This window comes from Chiloscyllium plagiosum, unplaced genomic scaffold (genome assembly GCF_037043375.1).
Source record: "Chiloscyllium plagiosum isolate Xiang-an unplaced genomic scaffold, Cpla_swu_hap1 HiC_scaffold_17, whole genome shotgun sequence".
NCBI classification, from domain to species: domain Eukaryota; kingdom Metazoa; phylum Chordata; class Chondrichthyes; order Orectolobiformes; family Hemiscylliidae; genus Chiloscyllium; species Chiloscyllium plagiosum.
Window position 1 is genome coordinate 57,670,667 of NW_028270155.1, and position 22,872 is coordinate 57,693,538.

The 22,872-nt window shown below is 39.9% G+C and overlaps 1 protein-coding gene across 5 annotated transcripts in view; it reads right to left on the reverse strand.

Annotated features, from left to right (window-relative positions):
• plekhg4 (pleckstrin homology and RhoGEF domain containing G4) overlaps positions 1-22,872 on the reverse strand; it is a 223,245-nt gene that overhangs the window by 69,469 nt on the left and 130,904 nt on the right. The window lies entirely within an intron of this gene.

Consider the following 22,872-nt stretch of genomic DNA (forward strand, 5'->3'; position numbering starts at 1 on the left):
TAAATAGAAGTATAATGGCAGGACGTGTGATATGGTTACGCTGCTGCAACATGAGGGAGGTGTTGGAAATTGAGGTGCTCCACAGCAAGCACATCTGTGCTAGATGTTTGCAGCTTAAGGAACTATGGATCCAAGTTGAGATGTTAGAGTCTGCTCCAGGAGGCGCAATGTCTGTAGCTCAAAGTGTCCAGTTAATTTTCCCCTGCCCAGAAGGAAATTCCTGGATTGAGTATCTAACTGATTTGCTCATTCTTTAACCGCACTGCTCCCCACAACTTTTCTTCCCTGTTTCATGTTTGTCCTGTACACTTAACACTGAATGACACCCAAGCATAGCTTTACTAATGTATTCAATTTCTATGTCTTAGCTCAGAGTATGTCACAAGATTCCAGAACCAGGGGTCACAGCCTAAAGATAAAGAGGTAGACGTTATAAGGACAGAGGTGAGAAGAAATGTTTTGCATCCAGAGAGTAGTGAGCCTGTGGAATTCACTGCTGCAGGAAACTGTTGAAGCCAAAACACTGAAGACTTTCAAGAAAGATGTAAATTAGTTCTTAGGATTAAAGGCGTCATAGGGGAGAAAGCAGGAATAGGATATTGAGTTGGATGATCAGCCATGATTACACTGAATGGTGGAACAGGCTCAAAGGATTGAATAGCTTGCTCTTGGTCTATATTCTATGTTTCTATCTACATTACGAAGATGGCAAAAGTTCATTGATGGGTGGAAAAATCAAGTGAGGAAAGGCTCAACAACAGGGATGTCCATGTTTACATAATTCCAAGATTAGGACTAGAAAATCAACAAGCTTTCAGAAATAATTAAATTATATTTTTAAATGTCAATTGAAATGTCAATAACATTCATTCACAGAGGGCAAGTGCTGGTTTTGATTAGAAATACTACCCTCCCCTAGGCATAAAGTAGAATGAATTAGTAAAATGAAGCAACAACAGGTTACCCATGTTATCTATGTTCAATCTGTGGTAGATATATCAGTTAAAAGATTTCAGGTGTATTATATGAAAAAGATGTGTTAGATGGAGTAAACTTCCTTTGCAGCTCGGAAACCGAAAAGAATCAATCATGTCGGCCCTGATATTAGTCACATCATTAAATGCACTAAAAACCCACAAGGAAAAATAAAGAAAAACTGCAATTCCAAAAAAAAATCAATATAAAAAGAAAAGCTGACATGAAAGCTAGGTTGTGGACATTTAATTCTTTTAAAAACAAAATCAAAATGAAATATTTGTAACTTGACAGTAGAACAATCACACACTATGCTCCCTTTCATCTAACGTATGTGTCTAGATTTTCAGAAACCCACAGGCCGAGGTGGGCCCTTCTCTTCAGCATAATGAGGTATGGCGGTTTGGCAACTGTGACAGGGAAGAATATCTACTCACAGAGTAGATACTCATAAGGGTCTGCTGCGCCCAGGTCTCCTGTCAAAGAGAGCCTAGAAAATACTTCCAAAGCTTCATGTGCAAACTACTCATCAAGGCAATTTTGATCCAAAGGAATGCATCGATTCATAATAGCACAGCAAACAAAGAGGAGTGGTGTTGAATGACGATTGAAATTATATCAAAATATTCTTAACATGGAATGACTATTTCTCAAAGAAGCCCAATATTTGATATCAACCAGCAAGCCTCCCTAAGTTAGTTTATGCAACTGATAGCACAGTCATGCAGACCAAGATAATTTCAGGTTTTATCATGAATCTTTATCTCAGATAATTTAATATGTACTAGAAGGTGAAAAAGAAATGCAGTACTACAGGGAAATGGCAAAGGAGTGAGTCTAGCAGTCTCTCCTGAAGGAAATGGAACAGAAAAATAGTCTTCCTTTTGTGTTGTAATCTTTTTCTGACTCTAAGATACATTGAACTGATTAAAGTAATTGTCATAAGGGGATATATATGGTGTGTATTACTGGCTATGAAATTTCCCACTATTTAGAACAGTAAGTTTCAAAAAGTATTTGATTGGCTGCAAAACATTTTGTGACATCCAAGGCTCTGAAAAGTGCCATTTCAATACAAAACTTCTTTTTCTTGGTTCGTCCTTCCAGCCTGAACTAAGAGCTTGATGTTTGGAAAATCAGAAGAAGCAAAAATAAAACACCAAGAACTATGAAACAATTTTGTTTCAACCTATCCCAATCTAGGACACTGAACTAAAGCCTTACTTGTTTTGTAATCTTCGAATTATTCAAGTATTTCTGCCGCTAAAATAAAGCATTATTAAGTTTTATATCAAAGGATGTGCCTTAGTTAAATATAAATGCATGAACATAAATAAAATACTTAAAATATCCTCCTTAGAGGGAAGAATCACTTGCACTGATGGGAAACCAACAACTGGCTGTGAAGTAGTTCTTACAGAGTGATGTTCTCATATCTGTCATTTTTGGAAGAAACTCAAAAGCTGTGTTCATATTTGTTGTCAATAATTTCAACTAAACCTATGGTTTAATGATGAATTACAGTAAAACACACAAGTGATATTGTTAGTGAGACATTAGTGCAGCTTTTGCCAGAAAGTTGCAATGAAATAAAATCTGAAAACATTTCCAAAATTAGTACAAACTGAAAAATAAAACTGAACCTTTTCAGGTCTATTCATCTTGGATTCCTATTTTAAAATCTAGCTGATAACATGTACACAGCCTGACCTTGTAAATTTCTTGAAACACATACATTTAAAGATATCCAACTGCAGACTGTGCTGACTATTCTGCATGCTCAACTTTACATAACTCACTGGCTCATGAAACATAGCTTTCAGTGTACAATTCACATATTCAACTTTGGCACAATGGATAATTTCTGGCATCGTACCTAGAAAGCCTTACCTTCAAAGTATGTGAATTAATGTAAATGATGCGTCAAACTTATAAAAAAAGTATTATGTAATATCAAAACCTGATAGACAAGAATAGTAAGTGCTTATTTTCAATTTCTATTATGTTTTGAATTTTTTTCCAGATTTATTCTCTTGTTCTTGACTAACAAGCAATTTTGTTTTAATATGTGACTTAAACAGCTGTCAGCATCATTTAGTTCTTCATAGATACCACATAGACATCTGAACACTGGTCACATTTCTACTCTTTCCAGCCTGTGTAGATTCAGAACAGACATTAGCTGTTACTCCATGCCTTGCCACAATTTATGGTAGCACCTCAGTTTATCTTAGACAGTAAACACAAAAATAAGAAAAACATTAAGATTCTTTATGGCCTGTTTGTGAATATACCTTACAATAGTGGCTGATTGTCACTACAGAGTGGTCATCGGCTTCTAATAAAGTAAAAATGCTACACTTTATACTGAAACATGGCTCAATTACAGCTATTACCTGACTCTTTTACAGCGTAAATACTGATCAATAAGGTAATGAACCAGAAGAGGAAAATCAGCTCCCTCTTCCCACTGTTTAAATAAAACTACTTACTGCAGGAGAAAGAGAATTCCCTAATTTAATATTATTTTCAAGCTATTACTAACTGATTTTGCAGCTTCAACTCTGAAATAAATATACCAATTGATCTCAAAAATACATATCAAAAATAAGAAATTAGTAAGCAGCAAGAGACCATTTTTAGCTTGAATCTATTCAAACAGAAGTAATCAATAATTCCATCTCTTTACTCTCCCCATTCGTTTTGCAACTCTTTAAAATCCACTAAACCAGAGCAGTACAATGAATCATGGAAAGTTTCTCTCTGGGTTCAACTTAAACAGCTGGAAATATATATCTGCCATAGTTTGCTTCTTGCACTGATATCTCACTTTATAGCATGCTGAAACGAACTAAACCTTCACCTCAAAGTGGAGTATTTTCCAACTTCATTGTCAAATAATACTTTAAGTGGTTGGCAGAGGGGTGCTAGGTGGATGGTGAGAGAGAGATGGGGGTGGGCTGAGGGTATATGGGTGAATGGTGAGGTGCTTAGGTATGAGAGGAGGTGTCGGTAAGGAGATGGTGGGTGATTAGGAATAGGGTGTGTCGGTAAGAATGTTGGGGGGAGGCTAGGTAGGTGTGGATAAGAGAGCATAGGGATAATGGAGTTAATGGATTGGTCACTGGATGGGGGGTGAGATGGGGTGGGTGAGGCAGGTGAGGGGGTGACAGGGATGAGAAAGTGAGGGAAGTGAAGTACGGAGAGGGTGGGTTGGTTTTTAACCAACTGATAAGATTCCATGTAAGGCTACTTAATAACGTAAGAGCTGGTAGTGAGGAATCTTGTGGCACATTAGTAATGTCCCAACCTCTGGATAAAGTCGCCCAGGTTCAAGACCCACCTGCTCTAGATGTGTGAGATAACATCTCTGAACAGGTTGATTGGAAAACTAAAGGCAATTCCATGATGTTAGGATAAAAATAGGATTGGTTAGCTAATAGAAGGCATAGTTGGGAATAAGAGGGGCATTTTCAGAATGAAGACCTGTAACTAGTGATCAAGCTACAAGGATCAATATGGGGCCCAAAATTATTTGTATTATATATAAATAAATATACATAATATATATATTTTAATGACTTGGCTAAGCAAAGTGAATGCACTAGAGCTAGGTTTGCAGATGACACAAAAATAAGTGGGAAGGAAAATGGTGAGGATGACTCAATCTGCAGAGGGATACAAACAGATTGAGCAAGCGGGCAAAAACCTGGGAGATGGAACACAAATGGGAAAATGTGAGGTTATGTACTTTTTGCACTAAGAATAGAGGAGCTGAATGTTATTTATATAGGAATCTTGATAAAATGGATCAATGGGCTGAAAAATACCAGATGGAGTTCAACCTGAATAACTGCAAGGTATTGCACTTTGGTACAATAAACAAGGGTAGGACTTATACAATTAATGTCGAGAATGGGGTGCTGGGAAAGCACAGCAAGTCAGGCAGCATCCGAGGAGCAGGAAAATCGACGCTGCGGGCAAAAGACCTTCATCAGGAATGAGGTGGGGAGCCTCGGGTGTGGACAGATAATGGGAGGGGGTGGGGCTGGGGGAAGGTTGCTGAGACTGTGACAGGTGGGGATAATGGTGATAGGTCGGAGGGGATGGTGAAGCAAAAGGTGGGAAGGAAAATGGGTAGGTAGGACAGGTCATTAGGGAGGTACTGAGCTGCAAGGTTGGTACTGGGATAAGGTGGGGGGGGGGGGGAATGAGGAAACTGGTGAAATCCACATTGATGCTCTGGGGTTGGAGGGTCCCGAGGCGGAAGACGAGGCGTTCTTCCTCCAGGCATCGGGTAGTTAGGGAATGGCGATGGAGGAGGACCGCCTCAACCTGTCCAACCCCTCACTCCAACTTCTCACCTTCACAATGCACAGCCCTCTACTCTCTCTGTTCCAACCCCAACCTCACCATTAAACCAGCAGACAAGAGGGGTGCAGTGGTAGTTTGGCACTGACCTCTACACCGCTGAAGCCAGGCACCAACATTCGTGATGAAGGGCTTTTGCCCGAAATGTCAACTTTCCAACTCCTCAGATGCTGCCTGACCTGCTGTGCTTTTCCAGCAGGACTCTAATCTTTACTCTAATCTCCAGCATCTGCAGTACCCACTTCTGCCAACTTGAAGACACCTCCTCCTCGACCACGATCTCATCTCCCATCATCTCCCAGACCGGACACAACACCTCAGGGGATCTCCCATCCACAGCTTCCAACCTCATAATTCGGGAACCCTGCACTGCCCGGTTCTTCCTCCTACCCAAGATCCACAAGCCTGACTACCCCAGCCGACCCATCGTCTCATACTGCTCCTGCCCCACCGAATTCATCTCCACATACCTCGATACTGTCCTACCCCAGTCCAGGAACTCCTCACATACGTTCAGAACACCACAAATGCCCTTCAGCCCCTCCAAGACTTTTGTTTCCCTGGCCCCCAATGCCTCATCTTCACTGTGGACATCCAGTCCCTATACACTTCCATCCGCCATGACCAGGGCCTCCAAGGCCTCCGTTTCTTTCTCTCTTGACGTTCCCACCAGTACTCTTCCAGTAACACACTAATTCGTTTGGCTGAATTGGTCCTCAATAATTTCTCCTTCGAATCCTCCCACTTCCTCCAGACAAAAGGGGTAGCCATGGGCAACCGCATGGGCCCCAGCTATGCCTGTCTCTTTGTCGGCTACGTGTAAAAGTCTATCTTCTGTAGTTACAATAGCACCATTCTCCAATTTTTCCTCTGCTACATTGATGACTGCATCACCGCCACCTCATGCTCCCACGAGGAGATTGAACGGTTCATCAACTTCACCAACACATTCCATCCTGACCTTAAATTCACCTGGACCATCTCATACACCTCCGTCCCCTTCCTGGACCTCTCCATCTCTGTCAACGGTGACCGACTCAACACTGACATCTTCTACAAACCTACCAACTGTCCTACCCCAGTTCTTCTACAAACCTACCAACTCCCACAGCTACCTGGATTACACTTCCTCCCACCCTGCTTCCAGTAAAAATGCTGTCTCTTATTCCCAATTCCTCCATCTCCATCACATCTGCTCCCAGGAGGACCAGTTCCACCACAGAACACACCAGATGGCCTCCTTCTTTCAAGACCACAATTTCCCTTCTCACATGGTTGATGATGCCCTGAGGCGCATCTCATCCACCTCCTATACCTCTGCCCTTAAACCCCACCCCTCCAACCGCAACATGGACAGAACCCCCAGGTCCTCACCTTTCATTCCACCAACCTCCATATACATCACATTATCCTCTGCCATTTCCATGACCTACAAAAGGACCCCATCGCCAAAGATATATCTCCCTCTCCACCCCGATCCGCTTTCCATAAAGACTGTTCTCTCAGTGACTGCCTCGTCAGGTCCATACCCCCAACAACTCATCCTTTCCTCTTGGCACCTTCCCCTGCCACCACAGGAATTGTAAAACCTGTGCCCACACCTCCTTTCTCAGTCCAAGGCCCCAAAGGAGCCTTCCACATCCATCAAAGGTTCACCTGCACTTCCATATGTCATTTACTGTATCCGTTGCTCCCAATGCAGTCTCCTCTACATTGGGGAGACAGGACACCTACTTGCAGAACATTTTAGAGAACATCTCTGGAACACCTGCACCAACCAACCCCACCGCCCTGTGGCAGAATACTTCAACTCCCCTTCCCACTCTGCCAAGGACCTGCTCCATCGCTACTCCCTAACCGCCTCAACTTCTGCATCGGGACCCTACAATCCCAGGGCATCCATGTGAACCTCACCAGTTTCCTAATTTCCCCTCCCCCCACCATATCCCAGTTCCAACCTTGCAGCTCAGCACTGCCCTCATGACCTGTCCTACCTGTCCATCTTCCTTTCCACCTATCCGCTCCACCCTCCTCTCCGACCTATCACCATTACCCCCTCCTCCATCGACCTACTGCACTCTGAGCTACCTTCCCCCCAGCCCCACCTCACTCCCATTATCTCTTCACCCCCGAGGCTCCTAGCCTCATTACTGATGAAGGCCTTTTGCCCGAAACATCAATTTTCCTGCTCCTCGGATGCTGCCTGACCTGCCGTGCTTTCCTAGCACTACATTCTCGACTCTAATCTCCAGCATCTGCAGTCCTTACTTCCGCCTTATACAATTAACGGTAGGGTCTTGGGTGGTGTTGTAGAATAGAGGGACCCAGATGTTCAGGTACATAACTCTTTGAAGGGTGGTTAAAAAGATGTTTGAAATGCCTGCCTTCATTGCTCAGTCCTTTGCATATTGGAGTTCGGAAGTCATATTGAGGTTATACAGGACATTCAAGTTCTGGTAGCCCAGTTATTGGAAAGATATTATTAAGCTGAAGGGGTTCAGAAGAGATTTACCAAGATGTTGCTAGGTATGGAATGCTTGAGTTATAAAGAAGGGCTAGATAGGCTGGAACGTTTTTTACTACAGCGTAGGAGGTTGACAGGCAATCTTATAGAAACTTATAAAATAATGAGGAATTTAGATAGGGAAAACACAACTACCATTAACTCTAGGATGGGGGATTTCATGACTTGGGCAGATTTTTAAGGTGAGAGGAGAGAGATTTTAAAAAAGGCTAATTTTTTAATACAGATGATGGTTCGTGCATGGAATAAACTTCCAGCGGTAGTGGTGGATGCAGGTACAATTACAATGGTTAAAAGACGCTTGGAAAAGTACATGAATAAAGATTTGGAGGGATATGGACGAGGTGCAGGCAGGTGGGACTAGTTTAGTTTGGGATTAAGGTCATAATGGTTGGACCGAAGGGTCTGTTTTCATGCTATGTGACTCCATAACAGAAAAACAGATTTGATGGGGTGAATGGCCTACTTCTGCTCCTATATCTGCATTGATTTGTGCAATGAAAATAGGTCAGGTGTTTGGCTGCAGAGGGCCATCTTACTCATTCTTGCGTGTAACAACTCTGATTTTCCTTCCACTGATACCCTCAAACAAAAAAGTACTGCACTCTGGTCCTTGTGATCTTGGTTATCCTTCCAGTAGCAAGCATGGCCTTCTCAGTGGTGCTGCCTTTGATGGGTATGCAGCTCTCACTCGCAGAACTTCCATCTCCTGGGACTTCATTTCAGAGTAAGGCCTGCTTCTGTTCTTTATATTGCCTGATTTGAAGAAATTATGACAGGTATTGCTCTGAACAGTCTGATTGGATATCTTGCCATCTTTTCAGCAAATGAGAGTCACCAGACAAAAGCAGAAGATTATGTTCATCACATCTTCAGTTTCTTAAATAATTAGTCCTGTTGTTTATAGCTCTCTTTCTTCTAACTTTTTAAAATGACAAACTACAAATTATATTCCTAAAACTGAAGTTTATTATTATAAAGCACAAAGAATAAACCATTCAGTTGTGACAATTTGTAACTCTTTAGTGATTTCAAAACTAACATGGATGGATTTTTCGATGTAAAAATAATAGAGAAGATGGAAACAAGGCAAGAGAATGGAGCTAAGATACAAATTAGACCCAGTCTACTTGAATGATGGAACAGGCTTACATGTAGCATTAACAAGGATGCCTGGCACAGAAACAAGCCATTCAGCTCAATCAGTCTGTGTTGGCGTTTATGGCACTTGAACCGTCTCACATTTTTTCTTATCTAAATCTATCCTCATACGCTTGTTCAACTCCCCTTAAATGTATCCATGCCATCTGCTTCAAGTACTCTCTGGTAGCAAGTTCTGCACCATTTAGCAGAGCATATACAAGTGTGATAAATGTAAAAATTATTGTCAGTTTGCTTTAAAGAGTATGTGATTTTTGGAAAAGACTGGCAATAATAATGAAGACCTATGCTCCAGAGTTAGCCATGCCAATATTTGCAACTACAACATTGAAAAGTAGGACAAATTCAACCTAGCCAATTCCCACTCTGTCAGAAACAAAATCAGAAATTGCTATAAAAGCTCAGCATATTTGGCAGCATCTGTGGCGAGAAAGCAGAGTTAACATTTCGGGTCCTGTGACCTTTCTGTTCTGAAGAAATTGAAGAACCTTAATTCTGCTTTCTCTCCACAGATGTTGAGGGTTTTTCCAGCAATTTCTGAATTTGTTTCTGATTTCCAGCATCCTTTTTTTTGGTTTTTCCCTCCCTGTCTACCTACTCTCAAACATCAGTTAAGTGATAGAACTTTACTGCGTTATCAAGTAACATCAAATATAAATCAAGGAGGCCAGGCCTCAGATTGAGCATAACTTCCTTTCTAGTCAGAGGTCTCCACTCTTGCGGGTGTAAAACAACAGGTTTTTACGGAACATTATTAAATACAGATGATGGTATCGAGATTGCTTATCTGCAGCCTAGGCCCCAGTTTCATGTGACCTGAAGTTACTGTGGCATGACTCATTTTGCACATGTCCAGTAGCTATCCTTACTGGGAAGGTATCATTCCCTTTGTTTCACAGCATCAACAATCCTTCAATTCCATTTTCGCTCATGCACTTTCTAAGTTCCTCTTCAGTACATCTGTGCTAGGTTGATGATAAGCGCCACGGTACTCATACATTAATTTGTGTATAGGAAAGCCAACTAACTACAACCTTAAAACTGAAATAAAATCAAGAAATTAATTTCAAGTTGTACTGCTGGGCTTGCATTTAGAAATTTCAGATTAAAACTGTTGTGTTTTATAGATTGACCAGGGATGCAGCCCATCCCACTTGATGAACTAACAGAAAGTATAAAATAATGAGAGATATTGTCACATATCACAGAAATGTTATAGCATACAAGGAGGTGATTCAGCTCATTCTGTCTGCACTGGCCTTTTACTTTTGCATTTTACTACACTATTTCACATAATTTGAATAGAAACAATCATTCCATGGTATCTTGAATGACTCAATTGACTGTGTCCACCACACTTCTGGGCTGTGCATTCCTGACCTGAACCGTGCATTGTGAGAAAAGGATTTTTTCATACCACATTTGCAAATCACTTTAAAATCTGTGACTTCTTTTTCTCAATTTCTTAATGAGTGGGAACAGTTTCTCCCCATCTATTGTATCTAGAGCTCTCATGATTTTGTAAACTTCTAACAGATTTCCTCTTTGCCTTCTTCTCTCAGAGGAGAACAGTCCCAACCTCAACAATCTGTCATCATAACTGATGTTGCTTTGGAACACCTATTTTTGCAAATCTCTGCTGCACTCTCTGCAATGCGTTCACATCTTCCCTATAGTATGGTACCTAGGACTGTATACAATATTCCTGTTGAGGTCTAACAGGTGTCTTGTATAGGTTCACGTTAACCTCTTTGCTCTTGTACTTTATGCCCTTATTATTAAAATGCAAAACACTGTATGCTTCAATAATTGTTACCTCCACCTGTCCAACCACTTTCAGTGACAAGTGAGCATATATACACTCAGGTCCCTCTGCCCTTAAAGATCAGCAAGGCTGTCTATGTGTGGAAATGCAGGAAATGGGGGAAGTTACTAAACATGTATCTTGTACCAGTGTTTACTGTGGAGAAGGATATGGAAGATAGAGAATTCGGGAAAATAAACAGCGATATCTTGAAAAATGTTCTTTTCGGAGGAGGTGGTGCTGGATGTCTTCTGGGACCTGATCAGGTGTACACCGGAACTCTGTGGGAAGCTAGGAAAGTGATCGCTGGGCCCCTTGTTGAGATATTTGTATCACTGATAGTCACAGGTGAGGTACCAGACGTCTGGAGGTTAGCTAACGTGATGGCCCTTTAAGAAAAGTAGAAAGGAAAACACAGAAACCTGACATCGGTGGAGGGCAAAGTTGTTGGAGGAGATTCTGAGGGATAGGATTTACATGATTTGAAAAGGTGAGGACTGATTAGGGATAGTCAATATGTGCATGGGAAATAGCGTCTCACTAACTTGATTGAGTTTTTTGAAAAAATAATGAAGAGGGTTGATGAAGGCACAGCTGTGGAGATGATCTATATGGATTTTAGTAAGGTGCTTGATAAAGTTCTGCATGGTAAACTGATTAGCTAGATTAGATTACATCGAATACAGGGAGAACTAGCCTTTTGGATACAGAATTGGCTCAAAGGTAGAAGACAAAGGGCGGTTGTAGAGGGTTGCTTTTCAGAGGGAGGCCTGTAACCAATATGCCACAAAGATTGATGTTGCTTTTTATCAACTATATAAATGATTTGAATGTGAACATAGGAGGTAACAAGTTTGCAGATGACACCAAAATTGGACGTAGAGTGAACAGTGAAAAAGGTTACCTCAGAGTACAATGGGATTTTGATCAGATAGGCCAATAGGTCGAGAAGTGGCAGATGGAGTTTAATTTAGATAAACGTGAGGTGCTGCATTTTTGAAAGGCAAATCAGGGAAGACTTTTGAACTTAATGGCAAGATCCCAGGGAGTGGTGCTGAATAAAAAGACCTTGGGGTTCAGGTATATAGCTTCTTGAAAGTGGAGTTGTAGGGAGATAGGAGTGTGTTTATCTAAGCTTGGTACATTTGCCTTTATTGGTCAGTGCACTGAGTACAGGAGTTGGAGGGTTTGAGGTATAGGGAGAGATTGAATAGGCTGAGGCTATTTTACCTGGAGCGTTGAAGGCTGTGGGGGTGACCTCATAGAGGTTTATAAAATCATGAGGGACATGGATAGGATGAATAGCCAAGGTCTTTTCCCCAGAGTGGGGGAGTCCAAAACTAGAGGGCATAGGTTCAAGCTGAGAGGGAAAGACTAAGAAGGGATCTAATAGACAACTCTTTCACACAGAGGGTGGTATGTGTATTGAATGCACTGCCAGTGGAAGTGGTGGAGTCTGGTACTAGTACAACATTTAAAAGGCATCTGGATGGGGAAGAATTAAGAGAGATACAGGTCAAGTGCTGGCAAATGGGACTAGATTAATTTAGGATATCTGGTCGACATGGACAAGTTGGGCCATGCTGTACAGCTCTACGACTAAGACTCTGCTCCTGCATCCTTTTGTGTATTGTATACCCTATTATGTATTGCTTGTTTATACTCTTCCTACCAAAATGTATCAATGAAGTTTATTTGCCAATTTTCTGCCTACTCCACCAAATGGTCTGTCCATCTGGAGGTCTACACTGTTCTCTGCACAGGAGCAAACAGAAAAACTTACAACGCTTCTAAATTTCATCTATGACTTTGGAAATGTACCCTGCACACCAAGATCCACCACTTTAACATTTGTATCATAAACAGCAATTGTTCCAATACTAACCCCTGGGGAACTCCACAAAATCCTTTGTCCATCCCAAAAAATACCCACTGTCCACTAAACTATGTTTCCTATTACTCAACAATTTTGTTCGCATGATGTTACTGTCTCTCTTATTCCAAGAACTATAACTTTTCCCTCAAATATGCTGATACATAGCATCAAATGCCTTTAGAATCCACATACACCACGTCAACAGCATTACATTTCTGTTACTTGTTCAAAAAGCTTCAAGTTAGTCAAATAGAATTTGCCCTTTAGAAATCCATGCTGACTCTTCCTAGACAACCCACCTTTGACGTCTAATTCCTTCCCAAATATTTGTTCCCAGAAGTTTCCCTGTCACTGAAGTTACCCTGACTGGTCTGTAATGGCTGGACTTATCCTATTTTTTTTGAACTAATGTCCAGTCTTCTGGCACCTTGACTTAATCTAAAGATGATTGAAAGATAATTGATAGTACCCCTTCAATTTCCACTATCACTTCTTTCTACATCCTTGCTTGCATCTCATCCAATCCCAGTCCCTTATAAACTATTAAGAAATGATAGTCTACCCAATGCTATCTCCTTATCAATTGTGAATGCTTCTAGTGTCAGAACTTTCTCCTCTGTCACAAAGGCCTAGCATCTATCTTCTTAGTGAAGACAAATGCAAAGTATTCATTTCACAACTTTGCCATCGAGAAGAGAAATAAAAGGAAACAACTTTCAGTTCAAGGCATACCTTTTGTTATATACAAAATACGTACAAAAAAAAACAGACTTCATTTCAACATACTATTTGAATATAATCTTTTATTATCAGGCTACCCAATAAGTATTCTATTTTAAATAATTTAATGTGTAAGCTTACATTGTACCCATCCATTGTTACTCCTATCTTATTCTCACAGAGGTTTATTATGTGCTCAAATTGTGTTTCATAAATATACAAGTGTGTAGCCTTATTCTGAACCAACAGGATTGCTACTAACCAACATACCTTCTCTGTCTTGGAATAAAAATATTTTTATTCTCCACAGAAATGTACTACAATCCACAAAGGACATCCATCCTTCCTTTTTAAACTTTAACTAGTGTAGTGTAGTATTTCTCGGTCTAGTTCTCATACTCATATTCTCATACATCTAAAACACACAACAATCTGTATGCCGGGAAGATTCTCTTGGTCTCAATAGCTTAGTCAACCATTTTCAGTCATGTGGCTTTCTCTAGCACTCTTGGCAGACTCAAGATTTAATGGGAGATTCGGGAACACTGCGATTTCATGGCAACAGTCCAGCTTAGGAACAAAATTAAATCAAAACATGATTATCCTTTCCTAAATAAGTTCACAATATCTAAATACAATTTATAACTGTATGTTAAGTGGGAAAAGCTGAATTAAGTCCTATGGTAGCTGTAGCGATTGTCAAGTAATAGAAATCCATGTCATTTACTGCAATAAAGGTGCACAGAAATTTCCTTGTGAGGTGGTTTGCTTCTCCTATGGGTGAGCTTAATCTAATTAGGCAAGTAGATAGGAAACAGGTTATAGCATGAGAAATGAGAGCGAGATGCATAAAAGTCTGGAAGAGGCAGATAGGGCCTGAATAAGAATAGTAAGGTCATAGTGTCAACCAAGACTGGTTGATTGCAGGTGCAAGTGTACTTGCAGATGTAGTCAAATTGTAATATGTTTTGGTGATGATGGAAACCTGGCTCAAAAAAAAAGTTCTGAAAAAGTCATATCAGATTTAACACTAAATTTTGTTTCTCTCTCCACAGATGCTGCCAGACCTGCTGAGATTCTCCAGCAGTTGTTTTTAAAAAAGACAAACTGGATATTAAATATGAAAAAAAAAACCTGCAGATGCTAGAAATGTTAAATAAAAACGTAAAAGGTTGGAAATGCTCTAGCAGGTCAAGCAGCATCTTTAGAGAGAGAAACAAACCAATGAAAGCTCCGCAACCTGAAATGTTAATATTGTTTCTCTTTCTTCTGATGCTGTTAGATGTGCTGTGCAGAATCCCCTGTAATTTTTTTTTTACGGCAGATCTCAGAAGTCCATGCTCCACAGGCAGTTGCCAATTGATCAACACATCAATTAGCATGCATGGAAACTCCAAGCTGTTGTGCACCCAAGAGAGCATTGTTGCTGAGTATTTACAGTATTCTGTCTTTACTTTGGGCACTAAATATTGGTAACACTGTGTTCAGGGAAAAGAGGAAAAGAAAGAAAATGGAGGGTTGACAGTATTGATTAAGGAGAATACTGTATTACACTGGTGAGAAGAAGAATAACAGAGTCGACTTGGTTAAAGAGATCATTGTTGCACTATTCAGTGTATTCAACAGGCTGCTAATTAACAAGAAAGGTATAAAGGAGCAAATTTGGAGAGAAATTAGATTGGCGCAAAAATGACATGAAAGTGTCATGGGAAGATTTCAACTATCCTAATAAAAGTCCATAAAATGAAGGAGCAGAAGTAGACCTTTTAGTCCGTTGAGTCTTCTCATTCAACAAGATCATGGCTGATCGGGATAATCCTCATGTCTACTTTTCTGCCTTATTTCTATAATCTTTAGTTCTCATACTGATTAAAACTCTTATCAATCTCCACCCTGAATATATTCAAGGACCCAGCCCTCAGTTCTCTACAGTAAAGAATTTCACAGATTAACTACATTGAAGAAATTCCTCATCTGTCTTAAATGATTGACCCCTACACTGAGATTATGCCCTCTGGTACTAGACTCTCCCACAAAGAGAGACAACCACTCCACATCTACCCTGTCAAGCCCTCCAACAATAATATGTTTCAATAAGGTCGCTTCTCATTCTTCTAAACTCCTATTAGTACAAAGTACATCCTGCTTAACTTTTCCTCATAAGAAAGTTCCTCCGTGTCTGAGGTCAACTTCGTGAAACTTGACTAGACTGCCTCAAATACTAGTATATTCTTACTTAGATATGGGGACTAAAACAGCTCACAATGGTCTGACTAGCATCTTGTATAACTTTAGCAACACCTCTCTACTTTTATGCCACATCCCTATAAAATAGAGGCCATAGGTCCATTTGCCTTCCTTATTACCTACAAACTTACTGCTAACTTTTTGTGGTATGTACATGAGGACTCCCAAAATCTTGCAGCACTACAATTTTCTGCAGTCTTTCTCAATTTAAATAATATTTAGCCCCTCTATTCTTCCTGCAAAGTGCATAAGCTCACATTTTCCCACATTAGTTTTCATCTGTCAACTTTTTGTCCATTCACTTAACCTGGCTGTATCGATCTGCAGGTTCTTTGTCATTTTCACTACTTGCATCCCCATCTATTTTTGTGTCATTCACTTCCATCATTCATGTTATTAATATATATTGCAAATAATGTGGCCCCAGAAATGATTTCTGTAAAGGTGAAGTCACCATAGTACCAGAAGATCAAAGGGCTGCTCTCTCAAAGACAATTGGCAGTGTTTAACGTGAAGATCACTATACCTCAAGTAAGGGGAAAGGTCGAGAAGGAGTGTCCTTCATGGTAACCTCAACTGGTCCAGGAATTGAACCCACACTTGGCATCATTTAGCATTGAAAACCAGCTGTAGAGCCAATTGAGCTAACCAACTACCCGCTCCCTGTAGCACCCCAATAGTTACAGGTTGCTTTCCTGAAAATGTCCCCTTTATCCTAACTCTCTGCATTCTATTTGTTAGCCAATATCTAAGTCTTCTAATTTGCTAATCCCAACACCAAGGGCTCTTATTAAATCGTCTTATTTATGACTTCTTATTAAATACCTTTTGGAAATCCAATTTTATTACATGCACTTGTTTCCTCTTTAGCCATCCTGCTAGTTACATCCTTAAAGAATTCTAATTAATTTGTCAGACATGATTTTGACTTCAAGAATTCATGCTGATTTTATTATGTATTTATATATGCTTGGCTGTTGCATGCTTTGTAATACATTCCAATATATTCCAAATGACACATTAAGCTAACTGCACTACAGTTACTAGTTTTTAATCTCCCTCATTTTTTCAATGATGTTAAATTCACAGTTTTACAGTCTTCTGTGACTTTTCCAGAATTGAAGGATTCTTGGAAGATATAAAATGTCACAACAGTACTCAGTAAAGGGTAGAAGAAGAATTCAGGAGAATTTTCTTCACCAGTTCAAGCACAATTAGGAAGGAGATATTGGATCTGATTTGGAAATGATGTTGACTAAGTGTCAGTTAGATAACATTTGGTGAATAGTGTTCATTGTATCAGGAGTCAGTTAGCCTGGAATGTCTAAAGTAGAATTAAATCAGCATTGCAGGTTCAATCCCATACAAACTGAACTGAGATCGATTATGTATCATGACATATATGGGCTAAAGATTATGGAGCTACTAAAAAGGCAAGCTATATTTAAAGTTGATAGGTCATCAACTCTATGGTATGGTGTACATCAGAGCTGCTGAGTAACCAAGTTAGAAATTGCAGCGGCATTGGTCATTCTTCCACTCCTTGTTTCCATTGAGGGGGGAGGGGGGGTTTGGAAATGCAACTTAAATTACTTGGACAAATGTGCATTAATTAAGGAAAGCCAACACAGATTTGTTAAAATGTAATTGTGTTTATCTAACTGGATTTGATTGTTTGAGATAATACATAGGATTGATGACAGTAATGTGCTTTTTGTGGTGAATATGGATTTCCAAAAAGTATTTGATAAAATGCTACTTGACAGGCAATGGTCAATAGATATGATGTTAGTTGAGTCATTGGAAACAAGTAGTAGTGGATCTAATTGTTATACTACAGCAAGATAGGGGGTCCATGATCAAGTCTCGCCTGTTCCTGAGGTGTGTAATAACATCTCTAAACTGGTTGATGAGAAAATAATTTACACCAAAGTATACTGTGGTGTTCCTCATGGATCAGTATTAGAACCACTGCTTTCCTCAACTTATATTAATGACTTGGATTTGGAGACAGCACATAATGGGAGGACTGAAGAGTCAAGGTTGAGATTCTGATTTTGTTTTAGTTCCCTCTGTATTCTCCCACCTTTCTTTCTATTACTCATGTCACATCAGTGAGGGAAAACTTTGCCTCTGGCCTTTATAAATAGAGTTATAGAGTACAAAAGCATGAAATGTAAACAATGATTCAGCTTCACGTATTATTTCCATTTCTGGGTTTGACCCTTTAGAAAGGATGTGAAAGCTTTATTTATCTTAACATAATAAAGGTTGCCACAAATTAATTCACAGATGAAAGCCACTATAACGTGGGTATCTTATTCTCCTTAATGAACAGAAAGTTGAGGGAAAATTGGTGTAAAAATGAGGGTATTAAGAAAGAATAGATACAATTGAAATGTTAACATTTGTAGAAGGGTTGAGAACCAGAAGAAACAGACACTGAGGGAAGAAAGCAATTGTGGAATCTTAGTAAGAAACTTGGCTTGTCACTTGAATTAGTGGTTAAAAATGAGGGCTTTAAATGAGAAATGACAGGGTTCAAACAGGGTAATTAAAAGAAAAGATGCTAGATAAAAGTACAGTAACAGACCAAGTTTGGAGGTAAGTGCTCCATCATTAATTCAATGGCTTGTGCAGAGCACGTTTCATTAAGTTTCATGAAGAGTCAGGGTGTAATTTTTCCTCAGTCAAGTTTCCATCAATTCCAAATGTAACAAACAGGAAGTAGAGTTAGCTAAGATCAAATCAAACCTGAAACAGCAAAGATTGACAAACGCTGAAGGGTGGGGGTAGGAATTTGGGAAGGGCAGTGGAAGCAATGAAACCAGGCTTAATAACAGTGAAAAATGGGGGAGCAAAAAGGGGAACAGAAATGGAGTCAGTCCAGATTAACAACCAAAACATGCATGTAATGTGCATGGACAGAGGGAAACACAAGTTACAGAGATGAAGTAGGTAAAATGTTCTGGTAATATTTTAAGAAAGGCGTGGAGGATATGTAAAAAGGTAAATACTTTCTTTACTTACTAGATTAAAACACCTAACAAATGCCTTTTCCCATTAACCCACATAAGCACAAAGTATGGATTTACACTATCCATGCCCAAACGAATTTGTATCCTGTTTCTATTAAAAAAGAAACATACCCTGCATAAGTGAATTTTTCATTGCTCCATCCTGTGAAAACTGTTCTTCTGGACAACACCTTTAATTTTTTTCTCCTGCGGGTGGCAGCAGATCTATGTCAGATTTAACTTTGGGCAAGTTTTTATTTGCCACTTAAATTTTTTGATCTCCTTAAAAGCAGTTCAGAGTGTTCCTTTACTTTTGAACCGAAAGAGGAACTTTGTTCATCTCAAGCTTTTCTTTAGCATTTAATTTTTTGAAAAAAAGACAGACTGTATTGGTTATTTCTCAATGTGATTTTAGAAATGTCATTAACTTCCAACATCTTCAACCTTTAGATAAAATAGATAATTGTATCCCAAATAGTACATTTCATGAAGAAACATAGGGACAAGCAGACTGATTAGCCTCTTTGATCCTGAAGTTCTCAAATACAAATTAAAACCAAAGATTTTGGCAATATATAACAGAATACTTTTTTGACATTGTAATGCATACTGCAGCAGGTCTGTCATTAACTTGCTATTAATCTTATGCTTTCTCCTTTTTATTGTTTTCTAGATGTAGTCTGAGTCTCTAAAAAGAGTTTTATGAAACAACTTTATTTTTTCAATTAAAATGGATATTTCAATGGCACAGGATTTTCCCTCATGAGACTTACTATGTGTTACTCATACTCAAATGTTATAAGAATCTTATATATCTGCTGGAAATAAAAGTGAGGGGAGACAGTATTAAATCAATGTATACACTGGTCACATCACACTATGAGATAGTGGGCTTAGCACCCTTAGATTATTATCCACTGCTATTCATTTGATTACATTTAACCAGCAATATTCATTCCCTCTTTTGGGCAAGAATTTTACTGCACATTTTGAATTGGAAATACCCAAATAAAATGTTTTCTTTTTGGCAGAAGGGATTCAAGAGCAGCAAATAAGTTGAGGTCTAGCTTGATGGGAATATGCTGGTTGAAGCAAGAGGGGAAAAAGAAAATTATCTATGGATGATTGCCAGCACAGAACTGAACAGGTTTGTTGACAGTTTTATGATGTGACATCATTCTGTAAGGATTGCTTTCCGTTTGGCTATGATTTAGTGAGTTTGCCTTATAAATTAGATTTTTTAGAAGTATAATTAATATGTTTAACCCTGCACGTGTTGCTCATTTCCTGACTCTCCAAAGTCTGTCAACCATTGCAAGGCACAGTCTTGGAGTGTGATGGTATACACGCCTAGATGAATGCAGCTCCAGCAACACTCAAGAAGCTTGGCACCATTCAGGACAAAGCAGACTGCTTGATTGGCACTCATCCTCAAATATTCATTCACTCCACTACACACAATAGCAGTGTACAGAATGCATTGCAGAAATTCACCAAGGCACAATGGACAGCACCTTCCAAATCTATGACCAATGCCACCAAAAAGGACAAGGCAGCAGATACAAGCAAACAACACCACCTTCAAGATCCCCTTCAAACCACTCACCATTCTGCCTTGGAAGTATATTGCTATTCCTTCAGCATTGCTGCATAAATTCTGGAATTCCTTCCATAATGGCATTGTGCATGTAACTGCATCACATGGATTGTAGCAGTTCAAGAAGGTAACTCAACACAACGTTCTCAAGGGCATGTAGGAATGAGCAATAAACGGTGGTCCAGCCAGAGTTGCTCGCCTCCCATGAGTGAAAAAAAAAGTTGCTGAAACAAATTAAGGGGGTGGATTTTCCATTTCAATCCTTGCCGTGCAGACATGGTCTTGCAGAAAGCACATGTAAAGATGTCTTTATCATGGGAGGTCTCTCACCAAAAGCATACATAAATCCAATTTCTCCATCTATCACAGGTGAAATAATATCACATGATGAGAATATGCAATTTCTTGAACCTGCAATTCTAGGAAGCATGCCTGAAATGCTGAAGATAAAACTAACTGCAAATGTACAAAATGTGTTAAAAATAAAACAAATATTTGATTATTTAGGAGTTAAAACTGCTTGTTGGTGCTGAGGAATATGATTTTCTCATTGAAAACAGCGATAATTGATATTTCTTGGGCTAAACACCACTGCCAGTAATGATTACATGCAAAATGACAGGGTTCTTAGTGAGATAGCTGTCCCTATTAGCAACTCTGCTGCAGCTGTCCCTGTAGTTGCATGAGGGTGGTCCTATAATCAAACAGGAACCAGGATAGTTTGGCATTGAGTGAAGCTGTAGGCTGTTCCTTTAAGTTTGCCTTCAAAATTTGGACTGCTTTTTCTGCCAGACCATTGGATGGTGGGTAGTATAGAATTGTCCTTACATATTGAATGCCAGTCTACTTTGGAAAATACTCAAATTCCCTGCTGGTAAATGATGGCCCATTGTCTGTGATCAACACTTCCAGGGGTCTGTGTATTGCAAAACATGCTCACAATTTTTCAGTCATCGTCCCCGTTTTTACGAATGAACCCTCTGCATATCCAACCACTTTCAATAGGCATCTACAATGACTAAGAACCCTGAGCCTATGAAAGGACCAGAATGGTTGAAATTTAACGGAGTCCATAGTTTACACGGCCATGCCCATGAAAGTAGGAGTGCTGCTGATATAAGTTTTGTCCTTGTTGGCACTCTGGGTACTGCCCCACCAAAGTGGCTATACCAGCATCCATTCCTGGACATCTGACATAACTTCTTACCAACATCTTCATTTTGGAAACCGCTGATTGATACTGGACATCAGCCAGTACCTGCTGGCAACCTGTGCATGGGACAATCACTCTTGCTCCCCATAATAAAATGTTGTCTTCTATGGTGATCTGATTTCGCCGGGTTTAGAAAGGTTTCAATTCTGGTTGTGATGGCCCTTTTGTTTCCCCCATCACCACCAGCTGTTTTTAGTTTTGCCAGGACAGGTTCTATAGTGTCCACAGTCAGATATTTTCAGTTGTGACTGAAAGGGTGTCTGGAAAGTTTATAACCAGAACGGACCCTTCCAGTGTTGGTACTAACGATGGTGCATCCACATTTGCCACTTGGCCTCCTGGGTAGTGTTTCAACGTGTACACACTGAGAATAAGAGCCCACCACTGAACTCAAATGAAGCTATGAGCACCCTCTTTAAGTAGCTGTAGCAGGGGTGGTCCATTTCTATTACAATGTTACATTAGCAAAACTATTGGTGGAACTTGCTCACACCGAAGATGACTACAAAACCTTCCTTCTCTATTTGGGAGTATCTCCGTTCAGCATCAACCAAGGTCTGGGAAGCAGATGTTTTTGGCTGTTCCTCTCAGCTGGGTCACCATATGGGGAGACATTGCATGTCAGCACCACATCCTGCTTGGGATCGTAGTGTGCCAACACCTTAGATGATAATAGTGGCTTCTTCACTTCCCTAAAGGCTACAAGATTATTTCCAACCCTGACCTGTGTTCACTAGCAGATCTAAAAGTGCCAGGATGGAGGCCAGGTTACAGCTGAACTTTTTGTAATAATTCATTAACCATAGGAAAGCCTAAGTTTTACAGATGTAGGAGCCAGGCCACCTTATCTCCCAACAGGTATAACCACGTTTTGTTATCTATGTAACTCAAGTACATCGCTGGAATACACATTTTTCCCTCCTAAGGCATCCACCTGCCTGTGAGAAATGTTTAAATACCATGTTCAAGTTTTCTATATGCTTTTTATTGGTGTTCCCATTTATTAGCACATCATCCAGATAAATGGCGACCTGGGGTAGACCTTACAAAATATTTTCCATTGTCCAGTCGAAAATGGCACAGGCTGATGATGCCCCAAATGACAATCTCGTATATTGGTACAAAACCTTATGAATATTAATTGTAGCATACTTCTGGGAATCCTCATCTCATCGTAATTGCAGGTACGCATGGCTCATGTCCAGTTTCATGAAGGCCAGCCTTCCTGTGTCTCCAATTTTGCATACTAGTCCTCTACGTGAGGAATTGAGTATTTGTCCAACTGCAGTAAGTGATTTTACCATTTGTTTGAAATCTCCACAAAGGTGAACCGACCCATCAGGCTTCACAATTGGTGCGACCGGTGC